At 44.1% G+C, this 23,039-nt stretch overlaps 1 non-coding gene across 1 annotated transcript in view; it reads right to left on the reverse strand.

The window, feature by feature from the left end:
• Window positions 1-7,765: 7,765 nt before the first annotated feature.
• LOC110069985 (uncharacterized) overlaps window positions 7,766-23,039 on the reverse strand; it is a 48,753-nt gene continuing 33,479 nt past the window's right edge. The window contains exon 8 of the transcript XR_013542621.1: window positions 7,766-9,062. This is a non-coding gene — a transcript (uncharacterized LOC110069985). The remainder of the gene's footprint in view (window positions 9,063-23,039) is intronic.

The raw sequence follows: 23,039 nt of genomic DNA on the forward strand, positions 1-23,039 counted from the left end.
TTTTGTAGCTGGAATTTGCTAAAGTTCTAACTGCTTTGATTTATGGAAATATACTTGAATGCTATGCTTTACAACAGTGGTCCCCAACCTTGGGCCTCCAGATGTTCTTGGACTTCAACTCCCAGAAATCCTGGCCAGCAGAGGTGGTGGTGAAGGCTTTTGGGAATTGTGGTCCAAGAACATCTGGAGGCCCAAGGTTGGGGACCACTACTTTACAACAAACTGAATATCTCTATATTCTTTATTTTTTAAAATAAAATGATAATTCTTAAAATCTTAAGGTTGGTCTCTTGAGCAGCAAACCTGTATAACTATTTGTTAGGACACAAATATGCTACTTGAGTCCATTAATTGCCTGAGTTTTGTTCTTCAGGGCAGACTCCAAAACTTATAATTTTTATCTTTTTTTTCCTCAGTTAATTGCTCATTTTGAACGGACTTGGGGAAAGGAGTAACTGGTACTGCCTGGCTGGGTACCCGGACTCAGCTCACCTGTGCTAGGAGTACGCTTACACCTGGAACCTCTCTGTTCAGTCCTCAGGTAATCTTCTAGGAGAAGATCATTTATTGGTTTCATGGTATTTTTATATAATGATTAAGTCAAAATCGTGATAAAACCATTGAAGTCAAAGGCGCAATCGGTGCAGAAAAAGAATCACAGAGCAGGATGCAGGGAGATCCACACATCACATCTAGTCTTTGCCACTTTTTCTGCATATGCTGATGGGTGTATTCCTGCACAGAGTAGGCTGTTGGAATTAATGGCCTAAGAGGGTTGAAACAACTTCATGATTCTATGATCACCAAAGAGGATCCATGGACGAGGGAGATGGTCCAGGTTGAGGTCCCCCAAGAAGAAGCAGGCAAACATCAACCTCCTAGAATACGCTCTGTTTGGGGGAGAGAGAAAGAGACAATGCCACCATATAGAACATGAAAGGAAGACCAGGGAAGAAACTAAAGGGGGAAGAGAAAACACATGGAATCCCATCCAAGAGATTATCGAGAGGGGAGCCTCAACCACAGGAGGAAGGGAATGAGTCGAGAGGAAGAGATGCCGAGGAAAACTGGGCTCAACATCCAGGCTGTGATTCCTTATGTACGGGCCAATGCAAGTCTCCTCCCCAATCCGGTCTAGAGGCAACCAATGGATCAAAATGTCCACTGTAAAGACTTATCATTAGGTCCCCCGGGATGATATGACTTCTTATGTTGTTGTCCTATGGTAATCTAAAAAGATTACCTTTAGGTAATCTTTTTAGATTACCTTTAGGTAATCTAAAAGATTACCTTTAGATTACCTTTAGGTAATCTAAAAAGACTTAGTTGGAATCAGATCATTTATTAGTTTCAAGGCAATTTTCATAAAATGAATAAGTTAAAATCATGATAAAACCATTGAAGTAAAAGATGCAATTGGTGCAGACAAAGAATCACAGAACACGAGGCAGGGAGATCCACGCATCACATCCAGTCTTTGTCACTGTCTTCGACATACAGATATTGACCAGAGCATTACCCCAGTTGACCGTCTCCTTCCTGATGTAGAATGTGCTCAGGAATGTGGGGTTTCTGAACCTTGGGAGGAAGAAAACATTTCCTCCAAAGGATTTCCACATTCAAAGCCACCACAACGTATCTTTCCAAACTGCTTTCGTAGGTCCACAAAGGCTTAAGTCAACAGTATGAATCTTTGAATGTTGTTCTTCCCAGGAGAGATAGTCAGACAGCGTTTCTAAAGTTTAAGGTCATTTTGCAGAATCATCAGACTTCCTACTCTCTGAGGTGTGATGCTCTGGGCTCTGCAAGCAAGATTTCCGCCACATTCTCTCCATTTCAGAGGTTCTGACTGAAGTGAATTTTCTTCTTTTCTCTCAGTTTGAACAACCAAATAAATCTTTCCCCACATTCCGCAGATTCATGTGGTTTCTCCCCAGTATGAAGTTGTTGATTTTCTGTGAAGGGTAACTCAGCTATGAAGCTTATCCCACATTCTTCACAAGGTTACGGATTCTTCTGTGAATGTGAGCGCTGATGTATGGTTAAATTGGAGAGACGTGTGAAACATTTCCCACATTCATTGCATGCATACGGTTTTTCTCCGGAGTGACTTCGTTGGTGTCTTGTGAGGCTAGAGTGTTTGGAGAACATTGCTCCACATTCTTTGCATTGATAGGGTTTCTCTCCTGTATGAATTCTCTGATGTACTCTAAGATCACTCTTCTGGTTGAAGCTTTTCCCACATTCTTTGCATGTATAAGGCTTTTCCCCTGAGTGAATGTGTTGATGTACTCTGAGACTTGACAGCCACATGAAGCCCTTTCCACATTCATGACATTTGTAGGGACTCTCCTCAGTGTGTATTATCTGATGTTGCTTAAGTCCAGAAGGTGCCTTGAAGCTCTTGCCACATTCCTCACACTTATACAAATTTCCTTCTGAGTGCACTGGCTGAGTGACTTGAAGAGCTGAGGTAACACTGAAGCATCTTTCAGACCCGGAGTCTTCATAAGGTTTCTCTCCTGTGGGAAATCCTGGATCTTCTGGGCTCCTTCTGGAACTCTCTCCATGTTTCAAACAGTGACACAGACTTTCCTCTGAGTGGCATGTTGGACATTTCACTGGGCTTTTCCTCTGAGGGCTCCATAGCACAAACTCTGAGCTCGGAAGGACATGGAGGTGTCTTTTTATTGTCTTTTCCTCTTCTTCTTGACAGACACCTCCACTCAGATAAGGGTGAGGCTTGTTTTTCCTCTGCCTTGGCAATTCATCTCTGTTCCCACAGTTCTCCTTTTCATCCTCCACTCTTTCTGGGGATGTCCTGTGGAGTCTTCCTTCCTCCTCCTGTGCATCATCTGCTGACAGAAGGAGAGAATTCATGGTAATTAGTGGCTTTTGCTATTTAACAGGGAAAATATCTATCAATAAGCCAATTTCCTGCTGCCTCCCTTTCTGTTCTGAGAAAACAGTAGATCACAACCATTTGTTTCCTGAGTTTCCACCTTTTTAACCAACAGAAGTCAAAGGATTTAAAGAACCAGATTTCCAGTCTTAGTGCTAAAAGTTTTAGGTGGACTTGAACAAAAAATGAGTGTTTATTGGCTGAGCACTAAAGTCCAAGAACATTTATTTTTGCTTGGGAAGTGAATGTAAATGAGAATACAAATGCAAAAGTTCCTATCATGAGGAAAAGTGTTTCCCTAAACCTAGATGGAGGAAGAGATCAGTGAATGGAGTGTGGATCTAGAGTTCAAGGGCTCGATTCCCCCATGATAGTTCTTGGGACTTTGTAAGCTTCTCTCAAAATTTGCTACCTTTTCTCTTCAAGAAGATTAAAATAATCATATGGGGGGTATAGAAATCACCCCCAAATTTCCCTAGACTTGAAGTTCTATTAAACATACGGCATGAAGATTTTTTTTTACTACACGTGTTCCAAGAACAATGAATCAGCTACTGTACTAGCAAGACCTAAAACCTAAAACATTTTTTTTTACCAATCTCCTGTTCTATTTTGCTTCCCAATCAGTACAGAAGAGGTATGAAACAGTAAACACCGACCTTTGGGAAAACAAGAAGGAATTGATGTACAACCTAAAATGGGACAGGTCAACCATCTCTTAGTACCCTACAGCTGGGAAAGGGGTGTTGTGAGTAAGGATAGAGTACAGTGGGGTCTTGACTTAAGAACGGCTTGAGTTAAGAACATTTTGACTTAAGAACCACTCTCATAGGAAAATATTGACTTGACTTACATACTTAGATTTGAGTTAAGAACTGAAAAAAAACCACGTGGGAGGCAGGGAAAGTGTAAAATTTGAACTTTCAGTTAACTGTTGGCCAGTGAAAAGGGTGCCTGTCTGCTTGCTCACTCCTCCCAGCGTTTAGAGAGTGGATTGGGAGACAGTCTTCAGACTGCCTAGTACTGTACTGCCTGGACTGTATTTTCCCTGCCTTCCATGAACCTTTCTTGACCTAAGAAAAAAAGAAACAAAATATCCCCCTCTAGTGGTTGAAGGCAGAATAGCAGCTTCCCATTAGTTTCTCTGGACGGAAAAGAGCAGATACGGATGAAATGGTTTTCAATGCATTCCTATGGGAAGTGCAGATTTGACCTGAGAACTTTTTGACTTGAGAACCGCCTTCCAATACGGATTAAGTTTTCAAGTCAAGACCCCACTGTATACAGCACATTGAAAATATGAAAAATCAGCTTAACTGAGTTATTAAGTTTCTAAGATACATAGCTGATACAGTCACCCAATCGGAACGAATCAGAAGTTTCACATAAAGTTATTATAAAACAGAGAAGCGATGAGTGGCAATGAAGACAAATGTATACAATGATGAACATGCAGAGGGAAACAGAATACCTTTGTCACAACTCCAAAGATGAAAGGCTTCCCGATTCCTTTGTAGAAAAGATTCTATACCCGGCAGTGGTCGAGATGCCTCCGATACGCCTGAGGGGAGAGCAGGAGCTTCTTCTCCATCATCATCTTCTGGGTCCTCCAGGGTCTCCAGCTGCTTCTGCTCACCCTCAAGGAGAGTCCCTGGCCTTCCAGGTATGCGCCAAGCATTTCTCCTCATGGGCCACCTGGAACAACAGAGGAGAATCCTTCTAGGAAACAAGACAGCCCAGAGGTGCCATTTGAAATTTATGGACTGCAACTCCCAGAACATTCCAAGAGTACCTCCCCCTCCCAAAATCTTGGGAGTCTCAGTCCACAAACTCACACCGACGGACACCTATATTTCCCTTCTCTGTACTAGAACCAGGTCTTCTGAGCCTGCATTCCAGACCTTCATTTGGGGCTGAAATGTTTCCTGGGAGTTGCAGTTCTTTGGGAGGGGCCCATTTTAGAGCTTAAAGTGCAAGAGGCTAGAATACCCAGAAAAGAAGTGGGGCAGGAAACTGAGGCCTCAAATGCACTCTCCGTTGACTAGACCTTAAGGGAAATGTAACTGCTTGAAGATTTATTTATTATTTTATTTATTTATTTATTTGATTTATATCCCGCCCATCTGGTATAATTATACCACTCTGCAGTGGGTCTGCAGTGCAGAATTCCACCCTGGGAATCTTAAAAGAATTCAGGGAGTTGGAGTCCAAATAAGCCAAACAGCATCTGTCTCAGATGATAGATTTCTGTGCTCCACAATTCATTTGTGCAGGCAACCTTCAGTCTCAAGAGACTATGCTAGCATGCTCTGCATAGAGGATTTCAAACAGTGTCTAGTGTGGCTGAGGAGGCCAGTTCGAGAGTCACCATCCCTTCCACACTGATGACAGATACAATCTGTCCCCTGTCCAGCTCCCTGATTTTGCTGGTTTCGGGATTCAATTCAATTTCCAGGAGAACATTTCATTTGTTCTGGAAAACAGGGAGGACAACCAAATACAAGATAGATGGACTCAGTGGAGGAGCACAAGTGAGTGTTCCGCCTTTAAAATGACAGTCAACATTTCTTTTTTAAAAAAATACTGGCCATAATGTGTGTAAATCATCTACATCATCTCTGAAGACACTCTTGCAAGACCTCTCCAGATGGCCACATCAAGTTCATAAAGATCATCTCTCTCTATCTATCTCTATATCTCTCTGGCTACATTCTTCCAGTACAAAGTCATCTTCTCTGTTTCACCTTCTCTTCTTTCGGAGAAGCCTCCCGCATTCCTCTTACTCACCAGGTGACCTCAACAGCCCAGGAAAGTTTGCAAACCAGGTACAGAGAAGCAGCCTGTTTGAGAGAAAGGAATCAAAAAGAGTAATAAGGCAGTGGGACCGTTTATCTGATGGGGAAAAGGAAAGGAAAAAAAGCAGCCAGCTTTGGCCCTCTTTCCCCTTCAATCCCTGTTTCTTTCTGCTGGCCTCTCATTGCTAATTGCAACTCTGCTCTTTCCTTTCCCCTTTGATCACTCCCAGGTTTGTGCTTCCTCCTTCAAATTGAGCCAGCTGCCCAGGATTTCCCCTTGATTTTTCAAGGTCTTCTGGGAAGCGTAGTTCAGAACAAAACGGAGACTCAGGCACAGTGGTCCAGGGGAAATCCTGGAAAAACAGCCAGGTTAAGATGTCCAAAATTATCAGGCAAAAGTAATATCTGTTCTATAAGCAGGACATTCTAAATATTCATTGGCTCTTGGTTGTGTGCTGTATTTACATGGAGTAATTTATGGCTTATGTTGTTGTCAAAAACAGTGGTAGCCAATCTTGGGTAACTCGGGTGTTTTTGGACGTGAATTCCCACAAGTCTTCAGCATCAGCTGTGACGGCTGGGGTTTCTGGGAGTTGTAGTCCAAGAACACCTGGGTGACCCAAGGGGGGCAACCTCTGCTCTAAAAACAAACAAAAGAAAGGAGTTGTCATTTTGTTTTGGGTGGTGGGGGTAGGTGGTATTTCTGATGGTTTTGAAAGTTATTTTTAAAAGGAAAATAATACATTGGTTCCCTGGAGGTTCAGACCTGGAGAGCTTGCATGCAGTTAAATGGACACCCAGGCATGCATGTGCTTCAGGGGTGCGGCTGTGTTCCTGGGGAACGAGAAATAGGCTCCTAACAAACGGATAAGGAAAAGTTTGTTGCCAATGTGTAGGTAGGTAAACACTTCCTTCACATTCATGCTGTGGAAACCCGCAGTTTATCCTGACCTCTGGTTCGCACCACCTGTGTTTTACCTGTTGCTGTTGTTTTCCCCGTCATGGTTTCTCAACACTTGCTGATGGACAGGGAAATGTGTGAACTCTCCCTGATGAAAAATAATGCGTATGAATCAGTGCCAGATAAGGGTGAAATTTCTAGGCCCCAGACTTTCTGGCGTGGCTCCTTTATTACAGCAGACTTTCAAAAGACCCTCTTGAAAGGAGTTGACTGTGTCTTCCATCTGTGATTGTGTCTTCTCTACCACACGAGACTGGTTGGCGTGTATGGTTGCTGAGAGGGGTGAAAGCAGCTCCAACAGAGATGCCGGGTCCTTGCGAGCTGCTGAACCTTCTTGCAAATAGACCACAAATCAACTCAGAAAAGTTAGATTTGACTTTCTTCTGGCAGTAGACCTCCCCTTAAACTGGCATATTAAATGTCACCAACTTTAACATGAAAAGAAGTGCAGGAAAGAGATTATATGGGTTGAAAGCAAGTCCTTGTGGGCTTATGTTTGATCATCTCCATGAAGAAAATTAACGGTGTCGAGAATGTCAGTAAAAGCTAGTGTATTTCACTCCCTGAGAAACAATGTCAAACATCTCACTAACTTCATTTCCAAGTAAGTTTAATATGTTAACTATGTTTTCTATGCTGGGTATGTTTTTTTATTATTATTATTATTATCTGGTATCATTACTGATATTTTATTTTATGTGTGGCCCAAACCAAATTTGCATCTTCTAATGTGGGCCAGGGAAGGTGAAAGGTTGGACACCCCTGGACTAGAGGGAGAAGAGAAAACTCATGGAATTCCATCCAGGAGACGATCCAGAGGAGAATCTCAACCACAGGAGGAAGGGAATGAGTGGAGAGGAAGAGATGCCGAGGAAAACTGGGCTCAACAGCCAGGCTCTGAGTCCTTATGTATGGGCCAATGCCAATCTCCTCCCCAAACCTGTCCAGAAGCAACGAATGGATCAAAATGTCCACCGAAAAGACTTTTTATTAGGTACCCAAGGAGGATATGACTTTTTATGTCGTTGGCTTTTGAATCTGAGTTAGAATCTCTAAATCCTGTTAGAGTTGCTGTAACTTGAATGCAACTTAACAAACATAACTTCCAACTTGTGTCAGCAGCTCTCTTGTAAGGAAGCTCAACATTTCCACACTCACACAATCAGGATACCTATTTCCATATTTCAGGTAGTCTAAAAAGACTTGGAATCAGATCATTTATTAGTTTCAAGGCAATTTCCATAAAATGATGAAGTTAAAATCATGATAAAACCATTGAAGTAAAAGACGCAATTGGTGCAGACAAAGAACCAGAGAACACGAGGCAGGGAGGTCCACACATCACATCCAGTCTTTGTCACTGTCTTCCGACATACAGACATTGACCAGAGCATTACCCCAGTTGACCGTCTCCTTCCTGATGTAGAATGTGCTCAGGAATGTGGGGTTTGTGAACCTTTGCAGGAAGAGAACATTTCCTCCAAAGGATTTCCACATTCAAAGCCGCCACAACGTTTCTTTCCAAAGTGCTTTCGTAGGTCCACAAAGGCTTAAGTCAACAGTAGAGCTCTCATTATCCTATGAATCCTTGAATGTTGTTCTTCCCAGGAGAGATAGTCAGACGGCATTTCAAAAGTTTAAGGTCATTTTGCAGAATCTTCAGATTTCCTACTCTCTGTGCATATGCTGAGGTGTGATCCTCTGGGCTCTGCAAGCAAGATTTCCGCCACATTCTCTCCATTTTAGAGGTTCTGACTGAAATGAATTTTCTTGTTTTCTCTCAGTTTGAACAACCAGATAAATCTTTCCCCACATTCCTCACATTCATGTGGTTTCTCCCCAGTATGAAGTTGTTGATTTTCTGTGAAGGGTAACTCAGCTGTGAAGCTTATCCCACATTCTTCACAAGATTAGGGATTCTTCCGTGAATGTGAGTGCTGATGTATGATTAAATTGCAGAGACGCGTGAAACATTTCCCACATTCATTGCATGCATACGGTTTTTCTCCGGAGTGACTTCGTTGGTGTCTTGTGAGGCTAGAGTGTTTGGAGAACATTGCTCCACATTCTTTGCATTGATAGGGTTTCTCTCCTGTATGAATTCTCTGATGTACTCTAAGATCACTCTTCTGGATGAAGCTTTTCCCACATTCTTCACAGAGAAAGGGTTTCTCTCCTGTGTGGATTCTCTGATGTACTCTAAGATCACTCTTCTGGTTGAAGCTTTTCCCACATTCTTCACAGAGAAAGGGTTTCTCTCCTGTGTGGATTCTCTGATGTACTCTAAGATCACTCTTCTGGTTGAAGCTTTTCCCACATTCTTCACAGAGAAAGGGTTTCTCTCCTGTGTGGATTCTCTGATGTACTCTAAGATCACTCTTCTGGTTGAAGCTTTTCCCACATTCTTTGCATGTATAAGGCTTTTCACCTGAGTGAATGTGTTGATGTACTCTGAGACTTGACAGCCACATGAAGCCCTTTCCACACTCATGAGATTTGTGGGGACTCTCCTCAGTGTGCATTCTCTGATGTTGCTTAAGTCCAGAACTTGCCTTGAAGGTCCTACCACATTCCTCACACTTATACAATTTTCCTTCTGAGTGCACAGGCTGAGTGACGTGAAGATCTGAGCTACCACTGAAGCATTTTTCAGACCCCGAGTCTTCATAAGGTTTCTCTCCTGTGGGAAATCCTGGATCTTCTGGGCTCCTTCTGGAACTCTCTCCATCCTCCAAACAGTGACACAGACTTTCCTCTGAGTAGCATGTTGGACATTTCACTGGGCTTTTCCTCAGAGGGCTCCTTAGCCCAAACTCTGAGCTCTGAAGGACATGGAGGTGTCTTTTTATTGTCTTTTCCTCTTCTTCTTGACAGACACCTCCACTCAGATAAGGGTGAGGCTTGTTTTTCCTCTGCCTTGGCAATTCATCTCTGTTCCCACAGTTCTCCTTTTCATCCTCCACTCTTTCTGGGGATGTCCTGTGGAGTCTTCCTTCCTCCTCCTGTGCATCATCTGCTGACAGAAGGAGAGAATTCATGGTAATTAGTGGCTTTTGCTATTTAACAGGGAAAATATCTATCAATAAGCCAATTTCCTGCTGCCTCCCTTTCTGTTCTGAGAAAAAAGTAGATCACAACCATTTGTTTCCTGGGTTTCCACCTTTTTAACCAACAGAAGTCAAAGGATTTAAAGAATCAGATTTCCAGTCTTAGTACTAAAGGTTTTAGGTGGACTTGAACAAAAAGCGAGTGTTTATTGGCTGAGCACTAAAGTCCAAGAACATTTATTTTTCCTTGGGAAGTGAATGTAAATGAGAATACAAATGCAAAAGCTCCTATCATGAAGGAAAGTGTTTCCCTAAACCTAGATGGAGGAAGAGATCAGTGAATGGAGCGTGGACCTAGAGTTCAAGGGTTCGATTCCCCCATGATAGTTCTTGGGACTTTGTAAGCTTCTCTCAAAATTTGCTACCTTTTCTCTTCAAGAAGATTAAAATAATCATATGGGGGGTATAGAAATCACCCCCAAATTGCCCTAGACTTGAAGTTCTATTAAACATACGGCATGAAGATATTTTTTTACTACAAGTGTTCCAAGAACCACGAATCAGCTACTGTACTAGCAAGACCACTAACCTAAAACAATTTTTTTAGCAATCTCCTGTTCAATTTTGCCTCCCAATCAGTACACAAGTGGTATGAAAACAGTAAACACCGACCTTTGGGAAAACAAGAAGGAGTTGATGTACAACCTAAAATAGGACAGGTCAACCATCTCTTAGTACCCTACAGCTGGGAAAGGGGTGTTGTGAGTAAGAATAGAGTATAGAGCACATTGAAAATATGAAAAATCAGCTTAACTGAGTTCTTAAGTGTCTAAGATACATAGCTGATGGAGTCACCCAATTAGAACGAATCAGAAGTTTCACATAAAGTTATTAAAAAACAGAGAAGCGATGAGTGGTAATCAAGACAAACATATACAATGATCAATATGCAGAGAGAAACAGAATACCTTTGTCCCGACTCCAAGGATGAAAAGCTCCCCGATTCCTTTGTAGAAAAGATTCTATACCCGGCAGAGGTCGAGATGCCTCCAATACGCCTGAGGGGAGAGCAGGAGCTTCTTCTCCATCATCATCTTCTGGGTCCTTCGGGGTCTCCAGCTGCTTCTGCTCACCCTCAAGAAGAGTTCCTGGCCTTCCAGGTATGCGAAAACCGTTTCTCTTCATGAGGCACCTGGGACAACAGAAGAGAATCCTTCTAGGAGTACTATCCTGTCCCCAAGCCTAGTCTTGGTTAAACAGTCCCATTGCTTTGCATGGGACGATCTCATCCAGCTCCTTGCTTTGTCACTGATCATCCTGTGTGATGCTTTTATTGTGCCCAAGAGCATTCAAAGCACTCTCTGAGCTGATAACAATCCTGCAGAGCACATATCCCCACTCCCATGCCACACCTGGAGCTGAGAAGCCCAATTTACCAACCCCAGAAAGACGGAAGGTTGAGTCAGCCTTGACTCATGGAATCGAACCTGGCTCATGAACAGAGTTTTGGCTGCAGGACTGCAGTTTAACCTCTGCACCACGAAGCTCACTATCTAAACCCACTTAAACAAGACAGTCCAGATGTGCAAATAGAATTGTTTGGACTCCAACTCCCAGAACATTCCAAGAATCCCTCCCCCACCCCTAAAATCTTGGGAGTCTCAGTCCACAAACTCACACCAACAGACGTCTACAATTCCCTCACCTGTACCAGAACCAAGTTGAAGCTGCATTCCAGACCTTCATTTGGGGCTGCGATGCTTCCTGGGAGTCGCAGTCCTTTGGGAGGGGCCCACTGCAGACCTTAAAGGGCAAGAAACTAGAATACCCAGAAAAGAAGTGGGGCAGGAAATTGAGGCCTCAAATGCACTCTCCGTTGACTAGACCTTTAAGGGAAAAGTAAGTGCTTGGAGATGTGGGTCTGCAGTGCAGAATTCCACCCTGGGAATTTTCAAAGAATTCAGGGAGTTGGAGTTCAAATAAGCCAAACATAATCTATCCCAGATGATAGATTTCTTTGCTCCACAATTCATTTGTGCAGGCATCGTTCAGTCTCGAGAGACTATGGTAGCATGCTCTGTATGGAGAACTTGGAACAGTGTCTAGTGTGGCTGAGAAGGCCAATTCGAGAGTGACCGTCCCTTCCACACTGAGGACAGATACAATCTGTCCCCTGTCCAGCTCCCTGATTTTGCTGGTTTCAGGATTCAATTCAGTTTCCAGGAGAACAGCTCATTTGTTCTCCTGGAAAACAGGGAGGACAACCAAATACGAGACAGACAGATTCAATGGAGAAGCACAAGTGAATGTTCAGCCTTTAAAATGACAGTCACCGTTTCTTTTTTAAAAAATAATTCCTGGCCAGAATGTGTGTAAATCATCCACATCATCTCTGAAGACACTCTTGCAAGACCTCTCCAGATGGCCACATCAAGTCCTTGGTCCATAAAGAAGACTCTCTCTCTCTCTCTCTCTCAGGCCACATTCCTCCAGTGGAAAGTCATCTCTATTTCACCTTCTCTTCTTCCAGAGAAACCTCCTGTGTTCTTTTCCTCTTACTCACCAGGTGACCTCCACAGCTCAGGAAAGTTTGCCAACCAAGTACAGAGAAGCAACCTGTTTGAAAAAATGGACTCAAAAAGAGTAATAAGGCAGTGGGAAAGTTTATCTGATGGGGAAAAGAACAGGAAATAAGCAGCCAGATTTGGCCCTCTTTCCCCTTCAATCCCTGCTTCTTTCTGCTGGCGTCTCATTGCTAATTGCAACTCTGCTCTTTTCGTTCCCCTTTGATCACTCCCAGGTTTGCGCTTCCTCCTTCAAATTGAGCCAGCTGCCCAGGATTTCCCCTTGATTTTTCAAGGTCTTCTGGGAAGCGTAGTTCAGAACAAGAGACTCGGGCACAATGGTCCAGGGGAAATCCTGGAAGAGGCAGCCGGGTTAGGATGTGCAAGCATATCAGGCAAAAGCAACAGATACTAAAGAAAAAAGACATTAACATGTGGCACTTTAAATACCAGCTATTACATTTTAATGTGAGGTTTTGTGGACTCGTCCACTCTGCCAGAGATATGGAAACATAGGGCTTATGTTGTTGTCGAAAGCAGTGCTTCCCAACCTTGGGCAACTCAGGTCTTTTTGGACTGCAATTCCCAGAAGCCTTCAGCACCAGCTGTCCTGGCTGGGGTTTCTGGGAGCTGTAGTCCAAGAAGACCTGGGTGACCCAAGAGTAGCAAGCACTGGTCTCAAAATAAGGAAAAAGAAAGTTTTTAAAATGTATTCTACAGTATGTCTTGATGAATGAACTTCTCATCTTTATTCCTTCCATTTTTTTTTACTTCTACATATATTGGCTGAGTGTGTTTCTAAGGGGTGAAACTGGGTGGAATATATTCTTCCGCCCAAAACAGAGGGGTGGCATGAAAGGACTCAGGGAAGGGAGGGTGGCCCAGTGGAGGGACAGGTGTGCTTTCCTCGTGTTCATGCAGAATTTTTCTGTGTTGAACGAGTTTGCTTCATTGCTATTTAATGTGGGCCAGAAAATGTAACCTGGCTGCAGGGTTGAACATTTTAAATCCATTGCATTTGTTCCATCCAGAAGAAGAGCAAAGGACCGATTCTCATCACCGTTGGTTCTACCCCAGTGGCAATGAGTTCCACCGCTAGAGCTTTACAAACTGAGCTTTGGTGAAAGGATTCCTAAAATCCTTCCACACCCTACACTGAATATGGAGCTCCAGATCTCCCTCCTCTCCCCCTTTTCTTCAGCCATAATACTGCCTTGTTTGTATTACTATCTGTATTTCTGGCCTGTGATGAGGTCACTTGCAGGCAAGCTGAGAAACATCATAAAATCCGGACCATTCCTTGCATGGTTAAATGTGGGCGGAAAGTGGAGGTTAGGTTTTGAGAACCACAAAGCGGTTTTAGAGAAACCCGGTGGAAGCGGCAGTGTGGTTCCTGAGGGGTGTGAATTGATTAAAAAACTTCCTTTGAATTATTTGGAGAAAAGATGTTTGAAAACAAAGGAGTTGTTTGGAGTTCTCAGGCTCCAACCTCCTTCTATAGAGGAGGGCATGCTGAAAGTAGGAAACACCGTTTAATAACAACGCATCAGCTAGAATCCTATCAAGCTTTAAGGAAGGTTTGTGCAACTTGCCATTGTTAATTGTGTCTAACAAGGTGCCAGGCAATTAACCATCTTGAGTAATTGCCTACATGCCCTGGCAAATGCCCTGAACCTGTCTGGACACCTTGTCACCAGGTTGCAGTCAATTATATAACATGTATACCAACACCCATGTAAAGGATCAATCTTCAGGGAACTAGACAGGGCAGTTCTCCCACGTCTATTTGAAATTTCATTTCACTGCTCAATCACAAGTATTGTTCTGTTGTTTAATTATCCCACACCATTTTCTGGGCACGAGTGCAAACCACATGTCTAGTCAATGTAATTCTCAACAGGATCCCGGACTGTCCACTCTCCTCTGTCAGAACATTGCCTTCTTCCTCCCCCACTTTTAAAAAACGTCTTTATGAGGTAAAATAGCAGTGACTTCATAGAACAGCTCATGAACTGGCACTGCTTGCCACACACAGCACTTCACTAGAAAAGGTTCCTACAGGTTTTTCCTGTCGTGATGTATGGAAGCGAGAACTGGACCCTAAAGAAGGCTGACCGCCGAAGAATTGATGCCTTTGAATTGTGGTGCTGGAGGAGGCTCTTGAGAGTCCCCTGGACTGCAAGGAGAACAAATCTATCCATTCTGAAAGAAACCAACCCTGAGTGCTCACTGGAAGGACAGATCCTGAAGCTGAGGCTCTAATACTTTGGCCATCTAATGAGAAGAGAAAACTCCCTGGAAAAGAGCCTGATGTTGGGAAATGTGAAGGCAAGAGGAGAAGGGGACATCAGAGGACGAGATGGTTGGACAGTGTAATTGAAGCTACAAACATGAATTTGACCAAACTTTGGGAGGCAGTGGAAGACAGGAGGGCCTGGCATGTTCTGGTCCATGGGGTTATGAAGAGTCAGACACAAATTAATGACTAAACAACAACAACAACTTGGAAGCAACTTGAAACACATAACTTCCAAATTGTGTCAGCAGCTCTCTTGTAAAGAGGCTCAATATTTGCAAAATGAGGCAGTTAGGATTCCTATTTCTATATTTCATGTAGTCTAAAAAGACTTAGTTGGAATCAGATCATTTATTGGTTTCATGGCAATTTTCATAAAATGATAAAGTTAAAATCGTGATAAAACCATTGAAGTAAAAGATGCAATTGGTGCAAACAAAGAATCACAGAGCACGAGGCAGGGAGATCCACACATTACATCCAGTCTTTGTCACTGTCTTCCGACATACAGACGTTGAACCAGAGCATTACCCCAGTTGACCGTCTACTTCTTGCTGTAGAATGTGCTCAGGAATGTGGGGTTTGTGAACCTTCGCAGGAAGAGAACATTTCCTCCAAAGGATTTCCACATTCAAAGCCACCATAACGTTTCTTTTCAAAGTGCCTTCGTAGGTCCACAAAGGCTTAAGTCAACAGTAGAACTCTCACTGTCCTATGCATCTCCAAATGTTTTCTTCCCAGGAGAGATATTCAGATGGTTTTTGAGAAGTTTAAGGTCTTTTTGCATAATCTTCGAACTTTCTACTCTCTGTGCATAAGCTGATGTGTGAAGCTCTGGGCTCTGCCAGCAAGATTTGCGCCACATTCTCTCCATTTTACAGGTTCTCACTGGAGTGAATTTTCTTGTGTTCTCTCAGATTGAACAACCAGAGAAATATTTCCCCACATTCCTCACATTTATGTGGTTTCTCTCCAGTATGAAGTTGTTGATGTGCTGTGAAGGGTAACTCAACTGTGAAGCTTATCCCACATTCTTCACAACAATATGGATTATTCCATGAATGTGAGCGCTGATGTATGGTTAAATTACAGAGACGCGTGAAACATTTCCCACATTCATTGCATGCATACAGGTTTTTTCCGGAGTGACTTCATTGGTGTACTGTGAGGTTAGAGTGTTGCGAGAACATTTTCCCACCTTCTTCGCACCCTGGGAATCTTAAAAGAATTCAGGGAGTTGGAGTCCAAATAAGCCAAACAGCATCTATCCCAGATGATAGATTTCTGTGCTCCACAATTCAATTGTGCAGGCAACCTTCAGTCTCGAGAGACTATGGTAGCATGCTCTGTATGGAGAACTTGGAACAGCGTCTAGTGTGGCTGAGAAGGCCAGTTCGAGAGTGACCATCCCTTCCACACTGACGACAGATACAATCTGTCCCCTGTCCAGCTCCCTGATTCTGTTGGTTTCGGGATTCAGTTCAATTTCTAGGAGAAGATTTCAATGGTTTTCCTGGAAAACCGGGAGGACAACCAAATACAAGATAGATGGACTCTGTAGAGGAGCACAAGTGAGTGTTCAGCCTTTAAAATGACGTTCACCATTTCTTTTTTTTTAAAAAAAAATTACTGTCCAGAATGTCTATAAATCATCTACATCGTCTCTGAAGACACTCTTGCAAGACCTCTCCAGATGGCCACATCAAGACCCCCTCCCTCCCTCCCTCCCTCCCTCCCTCCCTCCCTCCCTCCCTCCCTCCGTCCCTCCCTCTCTCTCTCTCTCTCTCTCTCTCTCTCTCTCTCTCTCTCTCTCTCTCTCTCTCTCTCTCTCTCTCTCTCTCTCTCTATCTATCTATCTATCTATCTATCTATCTATCTATCTATGGGTTACATTCCTCCGGTGCAAAGTCATCTTCTCTGTTTCATCTTCTCTTCGTTTGGAGAAGCCTCTTGTGTTCTTTTCCTCTTACTCACCAGGTGACCTCCACAGTCCAGGAAAGTTTGCAAACCAGGTACAGAGACCCAGCCTGTTTGTGTGAAAAGAATGAAAAAGAGTAATAAAGCAGTGGGACCGTTTATCTGATGGGGAAAAGAACAGGAAAAAGAACAGCCAGATCTTGCCTCTTTCCCCTTCAATCCCTGATTCTTTCTGCTGGCCTCTCATTGCTAATTACAGCTCTGCTCTTTCCTTTCCCCTTTGATCACTCCCAGGTTTGGGCTTCCTCCTTCAAATTGAGCCAGCTGCCCAGGATTTCCCCTTGATTTTTCAAGGTCTTCTGGGATGTGTAGTTCAGAACAAAACAGAGACTCAGGCACTGTGGTCCAGGGGAAATCCTGGAAAAACAGCCAGGTTAAGATGTCCAAAATTATCAGGCAAAAGTAATATCTTTTCTATAGGCAGAACATTCTAAATATTCATTGGCTTTTGGTTGTGTGCTATGTTCACACGGAGTAATTTATGGCTTATGTTGTTGTCAAAAAACAGTGGTTCCCAATCTTGGGCAACTCAGGTGTTTTGGTACTACAGTTCCCAGAAGCCTTCAGCACCAGCTGTGCTGGCTGGGGTTTCTGGGAGTTGTAGTCCAAGAATACCTGGGTTACCCAAGGGGGGCAACCTCTGCTCTAAAAACAAACAAAAGAAAGAAAGAAAAACTCTAGTTTGGGGCTATTTTCTATTAAATTTCATGTGTTAATGATAAACCTGTTCATTTCTCTTGCTTCTAAAATTTTTTTTATCTTCTACATGTATTGGCTGACTCTGCTTCTAGGGGTTGAAATATTTCCCTCCCCCCAGTAAAGAGGGGTGGCACGAAAAGACCCCAGGAACGGAGGGTGGCCCAGCTTTATAAAAGGCGCGATTTCCTCAAGTTCATGGAGAGTTTTTTCTGTGTTGAAAGCATTTGTGTCAATTGCCATTGCATGGGGGCAATAAAATGTAACCTGTCTTCTGGGTTCAACATATTAAATCCAATGAATTTGTTCCATGAGGAAGGAGAGCAAAGATCTGATTCTCATCACCTCTGATTCTGCCACTGTGGCAATGAGTTCCACCGCCAGAGCTTTACACACGTAGCTTTGGTGAAAAAGATTTCTAAAATCCTTTCACACCCTACACTGAATATGGAGCTACAAACCTCCCTTCTCTTCCCTTTTTCTTCCAGCCATAATCCTGCCTTTTTTGCATTCCTATCGATGTTTGTGTGAGGGATCCTGGCCTCTGATTAGGTCACTTGGAGGCAAGCTGAGAAACATCATAAAATCTGGACCATTCCTTGCATGGTTAAAAGTGAGAGGAAAGTGGAGGTTAGGTTTTCACCACCACAAAACCGTTTTAGAGAAAGCCGGTGGAAGCGGCAGTGGGTTCCTAAGGGGTGTGAGTTGATAAAAAAATTCCTTTGAATTATTTGGAGAAAAGATGTTTGAAAACAAAGGAGGGCCTTTGGAGTTATCAGGCTCCGATCTCCTTCCATAGAGCAGGGCACGCTGAATGTAGGAAACGCCGTTTAATAACAACGCATCAGCCTATCAGGGTTCAAGGTTTGTGCAACTTGCTATGTTTAATTATGTCGAACAACATGTCAGGTAGTTCAGTAGTTTCTTGAATTTGCCCTGGCAAATGTCCTGAATATGTCCAGACACGTTGTCACCCGGTTACAGTGTAATATATAACCCGTATATCAACACCCATGTAAAGGATGAATCTTCGTGGAACTAGAGAGCGGGCTGTCCCAGATCTATTTGAAATTTCCAATCACTATTCAATTGCTGGTGTTGTTTGCTTGGATTGTTTAATTATCCCACACCACTTTCTGGGCAGGAGGGCAAACTATAGTCTAGTATAGGCATCCTTCAGTCTCGAAAGACTATGGTGACGTGCTCTGTATGGAGGACGTGGAACAACGTTTAGTGTGGCTGAAGAGGCCAATTCGAGAGGGACAATCTCTTCCACACTGGAGACAAATCCAATCTGTCCCCTGTCCAGCTCCCTGATTTTACTGGTTTCAGGACTTCCTCTTTGCCTCGGCCTGCTGGACAAGGGTCTCTTCAAATTGGGAGAGGCCGTGATGCACTGCCTGCCTCCAGGCTGAACGATCAGTTGTCAGGGTTTCCCATCTGTTGAGGTCTATTCCTAAGGCCTTCAGGTCCCGCTTGCAGACGTCCTTGTATCGCAGCTGTGGTCTCCCCCGGGGCGATTTCCCTGCACTAATTCTCCATACGGAAGATCCTTTGGAATCCGACCATCAGCCATTCTCACGACGTTCGCAAGCCAACATAGACGTTGCTGTTTCAGTAATGTATACATGCTGAATATTCCAGCTCATTCTAGGACTGGCTCAACTATCTCTGACACCCTCTCCCTGGATGTCGAGCTGGATAAACGCATTGGCAAAACTATAGTCAATGTAATTCTCAAAGGATCCCAGCACTCTCCACTCTCCTCTGTCAGAACATTGCCTTCTTCCTCCCCCACTTACTAAAAACCGCCTTTGTGAGGTAAAATAGACCTGATAGAACAGCCCGTGAAATGGCACTGCTTGCCTCACATAGCACTTCACAGGAAAAGTTTCCTACAAACTATGGATCGGGGAAGAGACAAGAGAAGCTCACATTTGGGAAGGCTGAGCCAACTGTATGGGCAGAGCATTAGGTACTGTGATGAAATTCGAGATGAACACTTCAGAAGCAACAGGACTTTTTAGACACCGATATACAGGTACACACACATCATACCAAGATATTGTCAGTTACGCTTGCGGGTGCAGTGCAAAAAGTGTAGGTTTTGGAGGTGAATGGCTTCAGATCAAGAAAGCACCGTAGACGGGAGGCGTTGGGCGCTGCATCTCCGGAGTCACTGCATTTATAGCAAAAGCCTCCAGGTGGGACAGCATGACTCTCCATGAAGACGGAAGAAATGGTTGGGGACGTATGAAGGTCTGTGTGGGTGTGAGAGAAGGGACGTGGAGGAGAACCCTCCCATCGACATGTCACCCCCTTCATCCTTCAGAAACTGGAGGATTTATAACCTCTGGTTCACTTCTAGATACAGGTGAAGGAAAGGGGGGAAATTGATTCACCTGAACATCCCTGTCAGCCCAGGAGAACAGCAATCTTCAGCAGAGGATGGGCCAGCCATGGAGAAGGACATTAAAATGGGGGACGTAGTTAAAGGGGAAAGAGCTGGCAGAGGAGAAAGGAGACACAGAAAAAAGGAGAGAAGGCGACAGGAAGGAATATAAAGGAACAGAAAGATAATTGTCGAAGAGGAGTGAGAAGTAGAAGAGAAAGAACCTGAATTACTGGGTGAGAATGGATCCCAGAACGCAGGACATCAACAATGGGCTAAAGTTACAGGAAACCAATTTTTGGTTGAATACCATGAAAAAGATTCTAATTGTTGCAGAAGTAGAGCAATGGAACCAATGACCTCAAAAGGTGGGAAGTGCTCCCACACTGAGAGGTTTAGACAACCAGCTGGCAGATATCCTCTGGTTTGTATTCCTGCACAGATTAACGAGTCGGAATTGGTGGCCTTAGAGGGCTCTTTCAACTTCATGATTCTGTGATCACCAAAGAGGATCCATGGACGAGGGAGATGGTCCAGGTTGAGGTCCCCCAAGAAGAAGCAGGGAAACATCAAACTCCTAGAAAACCCTCTATTTGGGGGAGAGAAAAAGAGAACACCACCACACAGAACATGAAAGGAAGACCAGGGAAGAGAGTAGAGCAGGCTTCTCCAACCCGTGGCCCACAAGCAGCATGCAGCCCAGTGCAACGCAACCACAAGGGTGCTTCCTAACCCAAATGGGAAACGGTGCAGCGGAAAGCCCATGAGGTCTCCGCACCTCCCACTTCCGGGAGGCAGTGGAAGACAGGATGGCCTGTTGTGCTCTGGTCCGTGGGGTCACAAAGAGGTGGACATGACTAAACAACAACGTCTTTATGAATAAACTTCTCATCTTTATTCCTTCTAATTTTTTTTTACTTCTACATATACTGGCTGAGTCTTTTTCTAAGGGGTGAAGCTGGTTGGAATATATCCCTCCGCCCAAAATAGAGGGGTGGCATGAAAGGACTCAGGGAAGGGAGGGTGGCCCAGCGTATGGACAGGTGTGCTTTCCTCGTGTTCATGCAGAGTTTTTCTTTGTTGAAAGAGTTTGTTTCATTGCTATTTAATGCGGGCTGGAAAAAGTAACCTGGCTGCAGGGTTGAACATTTTAAATCCATTGCATTCATTCCCTGCAGAAAAACACCAAAGGACCAGTTCTCATCACCGTTGATTCTAACACAGTGGCAATGAGTTCCACCGCCAGAGCTTTACACACTGAGCTTTGGTGAAAAGATTCCTAAAATCCTTCCACATCCTACACCAAATATGGAGCTACAAACCTCCCGCTTCTCCCCTTTTCTTCCAGCCATGATCCTGCCTTGTTTGCATTATTATCTGTATTTCTATGTGGGATCCTGACCTGTGATTAAGTCACTTGTAGGCAAGCTGAGAAGCATCACAAAATCTGGACCATTCCTTGCATGGTTAAATGTGAGCGGAAAGTGGAGGTTAGGTTTTGAGAACCACAAACTCAGTGGAAGCGGCAGTGGCTTCCCGAGGGGTGTGAGTTGATTAAAAATTCCTTTGAATTATTTGGAGAAAAGATGTTTGAAAACAAAGGGGGGCCTTTGGGGTTCTCAGGCTCTGACAAACTTCCATAGAGGAGGGCACGCTGAAACTAGGAAACGCCGTTTAATAACAACGCATCTGCTTGAATACTGTTGGGTTCAAGGAAGGTTTGTGGAACTTGCTATGGTTAATTGTGTCTAACAAGGTGCCAGGCAATTAACTGTCTTAAGTAATTTCCTACATGCCGTGCCCTGAACATGTCCAGACACTTGGTCACCTGGGTGCAGTCAACTATATAACCTGTACACCAACCTCTTAAGGCTCAATCTTTGTGGAAATAGGGAGGCGGGCTGTCCCAGGTCAATTTGAAATTTCCGTTCACTGTTCAATCACTGCTAGTGTTCCCTTGGATATCTTATTATCCCAGACCACTTTCTGGGCAAGAGTGCAAACCACATGTCAAATCATTATACTTTTCACAGGATCACGGACTCTCCACTCTCCCCTGACAGAACATTGCCCCACTTTTAAAAAATGTATGAAACTCTTTGTGGGTGTGAGAAAAGGGACGTGGAGGAGTACTGTCAAAAGGTTCTTTGAAGGTCTACTGTCTTAGACGGTCCCGAAATTGGCATGGAAATTGAAGCAGGCGAATCATTCAAACCATTCCTATTTTTATTCATATTTAACAAAGGGGTATCGATAACAACTTCGGTGGGAATAAACGGATCCCAATCGTTCAACCGTCTATCAAAATGTACAACACTATCAAAACCAACGTCCTTTCTCAGTATTGGGGTGCCGGGCCAAAGCGCTCTTTGTCTGTGGGCTTCCTCAACAGGGCGCTCCTCACCGCGCATATGGTGCCACAACATGGGTGGCGGGCCCAATCCCCCTCTGGGGGTGACTTGTTGAAAGAGGGAGCTGGGTGTACCACCTTCTTCCAGGGACCTTGCCCCCTCAGGAAAACCACCACCGTCCATTCAGATGTCTCTTTCATGGTCACTCCTTCTCTATCAGGGAATGGATCCGGCAACAAGCCCCCCGCCTTAAGATTTGGGAAGTCTTTTAATAGGTCGCTGACATGATCGCTCCTCTTCTCCTCCTTTCCTCTCTTATTGGTCTCGATCTAAAAGTCCCGCGCACCTGTTCCCACTTTTATATCCTCTTCCCATACCTCGATCATTTGCTCCTCCTCCTTTCCCTTCCCTTCTTCAGTAAGGTAGACCTCTATCTTAACCCTTTCTTTGTCACCCCTTGGCCTTAACACCTCCCTCTCCCTTTCCTTGCCCTTTACATCCTTGTTCTCTGGAGGAGAAGGCACCCTCTCGTCCTCCTGGCCTTCACAAGTACCTTCCCATCGACATGTCATCCCCTTCATCCTTCAGAAACTGAGGGCATTATAACCTCCACTTATAGATACGGGTGAAGGAAAGGAGGGAAATAGACTCCCCCGAGCATCTCTGTCTGCCCAGGAGAAAAGCAATATTCAGCAGAGGATGGACCAGCCATGGAGAAAGAAATTAAAATGGGGGGGCGGAGTAGAGAAAGGGGAAAGAGCTGACAGAGGAGAAAGGAGACTCACAAAAAGGAGAAAATGTGACAGTAAGGGAAGTAAAGGAACAGAAAGAATGATAATTGTGGAAATTACTGGGGAAGACCAGTGAAGGGGGTAGAGGGAGAAGAGAGGACTCCTGGAATCCCATCCAGGAGACGATCCAGAGGGGAACCTCAACCACAGGAGGAAAGGGGATGAGTTGAGAGGAAGAGATGCCGAGGAAAACTGGGCTCAACATCCAGGCTCTGATTCCTTATGTACGGGCCAATACCCATCTCCTCCATAAACCTGTCCAGAGAA

Source organism: Pogona vitticeps, chromosome 2 (assembly GCF_051106095.1).
Source record: "Pogona vitticeps strain Pit_001003342236 chromosome 2, PviZW2.1, whole genome shotgun sequence".
In the NCBI taxonomy this organism is placed as follows: Eukaryota; Metazoa; Chordata; class Lepidosauria; order Squamata; family Agamidae; genus Pogona; species Pogona vitticeps.